Raw genomic sequence first — 3296 nt, 5'->3', positions numbered from 1 at the left:
AATCATCTTTGCAAGTTTTAAGTTGAGCATTAAGACTTGCAATCTCATTGTTTAATTTAGCAATAGTAGTAGCATGTTCATCAAAACCAACATCTTTACACCTATTGCAAACAACATGATCTACACATGAACTAGTTGCACTTACTTTCTCTAGCTTAGTATTTAATTCATCATTTAAATTCTTTAAGCTAGAGATAGATTTATGACAAGTAGACAACTCAGAGGATAGCATTTCATTTCTCTTAATTTCTAGAGCAAGAGATTTTTGAACACTAATAAATGTATCATGCTCCTCATACAAAATATCTTCTTGCTTTTCTAGCAATCTATCCTTTTCATCAAGGGCATCAATTAATTCATTTATTTTGTCTACTTTAGTGCTATCTAACCCTTTAAACAAATTAGTGTAGTCTACTTCATCATCAGATGACTCTTCATCACTAGAAGAAGTATACTTGGGAGTGTCCCGAATACATACCTTCTTCTCCTTAGCCATAAGGCACGTATGGCGTTCGTTTGGGAAGAGCAAAGATTTGTCGAAAGCCGAGGCAGCCAGTCCTTCATAGTCAGAGTCGGATGAAGAACAGTCGGATTCCCATTCCTTTCCAAGGTGCGCCTCGCCCTTCGCCTTCCTATAGTTCTTCTTTTTCTCCTTCCTCTCATGCTTTTCTTGTGCCTAGTCATTATCATTATCAGGACATTGTGCTATAAAATGACCAGTCTTACCGCATTTGAAGCAGGAGCGTTTTCCCCTTATTTTATTCTTGTTGGGGTATTCCTTGGGTCCTTTCAAGGCGGTTTTGAAACGCTTGTTGATGAGCGCCATTTCGTCCTCATTGAGCCCGATAGCCTCCACTTGTGCTACCTTGCTAGGTAGTGCCTCCCTGCTGCTGGTTGCTTTGAGAGCAACGGGCTGCAGCTCGTAGACGGGAAGTGGACCGTTCAAGGTGTCATCCACGTATCGTGCCTCCTTCACCATCATGCGCCCGCTCACGAATTTTTCGAGGATTTCCTCGGGTGTCATCTTGGTGTACCTGGGGTTCTCACGAATAAGATTTACAAGATTGGGGTCAATAACTGTAAATGACCTGAGCATGAGTCGGACGACATCATGATCCGTCCATCTTGTACTCTCATAGCTTCGGATTTTGTTGACCAGATCTTGAGCCTGTTGTAGGTCTGTGTTGGCTCCTCTCCCCTGATCATGGCGAATCTCCCCAGCTCCCCATCCACCAGTTCCATCTTGGTGATCATGGTAGCATCATTTCCCTCATGAGAGATCTTGAGGGTGTCCCAGATTTGTTTGGCGTTGTCCAAGCCGCTAACCTTGTTATATTCATCCCTGCACAGAGATGCTACCAAAACAGTAGTGGCTTGGGCATTTTTATGAATTTGTTCATTGATAATCACAGGATTATCAGTACTATCAAAATGCATCCCATTTTCTACAATTTCCCATATGCTATGATGGAGGGAGAATAAATGACTACGCATTTTATGACTCCAAAAAGAATAGTCCTCTCCACCAAAGTGTGGGGGTTTTCCAAGGGGAATTGATAGTAAATGCGCATTTGAATTGTAAGGAATGTGAGATTAGTCAAAAGAGTAATTCTGATTAACCGTTTTCTTTTTCGACGAAGAGTCGTCGTCGTCATACCTTGGTGAAGAAGAGGAGGCGTCGCTGTCATAGTAGATGATCTTCTTGATGCACCTCTTTTTCTTCCCGTCCCTCTTCTTGTGACTCGAGCCTGAGTCAGTGGGCTTGTCACCCCTTGGATCGTTGAAGAGGGACTCCTTCTCCTTGTCGTTGACCACCATCCCCTTACCCTTAGGATCCATCTCTTCGGGCGGTTAGTCCCTTAGATGAAAAGTACGGCTCTGATACCAATTGAGAGCACCTAGAGGGGCGGTGAATAGGTGATCCTGTGAAATTCAACACTAAATAGCCAACACTTGGTTATGAAATGTTAGTGCAATTAAAACCAAGTTGCTAAGGTGTGAACTTTAGAAGAAAACCAATCACAAAGAAGATGGACACAAAACACAGTGATTTATTCCGTGGTTCGGCCAATGCCTACTCCACGTTGTGGTGACCTCCTTCGGTCAAGGATTGCACTCAATCCCTCTCAAGTGATCCAATGATCAACTTGAGTACCACGATTATCTTCCTTTGTAGACTTTTCCCATTTGCGAGGAATCTCCACAAGTTGGAGTCTCTCGCCCTTACAATGTTGATCACACAAGAAGCACAGAAGTAAGGGAGGGAAAGCAACACACGCAAGACTCAATCCGCAGCACACACACGCACACAAGCCAAGATTTGAGCTCAAAACACGGCACAGGAAGTTCACAACTCAAACGGAGCTCAAATCACTAACACAACAATCCAAATACATGGAGGCGGAGTCTAGGAGTCTTAAGATGTTTAGAGAATGCTTGGTGTTCTGCTCCATGCGACTAGGGGTCCCTTTTATAGCCCCAAGGCAGCTAGGAGCCATTGAAGATCAACTTGGAAGGCAAATCTTGCCTTCTGTCGAGTGGTGCACCGGACAGTCCGGTGCACCACCGAACATGAACAGTTCCTGTCCGGTGCTCGATTTCCTTCCATATCGGGCACAACCAACTGTTGGTCCTCTGGGCCCATTGGCACAACGGACACTTTCCGGTGCACACCGGACAGTCCGATGTGACCATCCGACCGTTGGCTCGGCCACGTGTCGCCCGTTTATCATGCAGATGACCGTTGGCCGCGGGCGCCTTTGGCTCACCGGACAGTCCAGTGCACCACCGGATAGTCCGTTGATTTTTAGCCACAGCGCCTTCTCCTTTTCCCGAGAGTGACGAGTTCGTCGCCGGAGCCTTGGGCGCGGGCGCTGATGACTCACTGAACAGTCCGGTGCACCACTGGACAGTCCGGTGATTTATAGCCACGTCGCCCCCGCCAAATCCCGAGAGCAGCCAGTTTGCCACCGGGCCAGCCTGGGCACCGGACACTGTCCAGTGCGCCACAGGCTGGTGCTGGTTGGCTGAACCGAGCCAAACCTCCTCCATCTCTTTTACTCTTTTCTTGGCTATGTTTCTAGCACTTAGATAAACATGTTAGTACCCAAAAACAATTTACCAAGTCTAGAAACATACATTGTTCTTTGATGTGCACTTTTCACCTACTTAGCACATGTGAGTTTAAAACAATGTGTTGGGCATTCAATCATCAAAACAATTATAGAAATGGCCCAAGGGCTCATTTCCCTTTGAGATGCTGGTGGCAACATGGGACGGGGATGACATGAGGTAGC

The sequence above is a fragment of the Zea mays genome, chromosome 4 (genome assembly GCF_902167145.1).
Source record: "Zea mays cultivar B73 chromosome 4, Zm-B73-REFERENCE-NAM-5.0, whole genome shotgun sequence".
NCBI classification, from domain to species: Eukaryota; Viridiplantae; Streptophyta; class Magnoliopsida; order Poales; family Poaceae; genus Zea; species Zea mays.
This window is presented reverse-complemented; position numbering follows the sequence as displayed.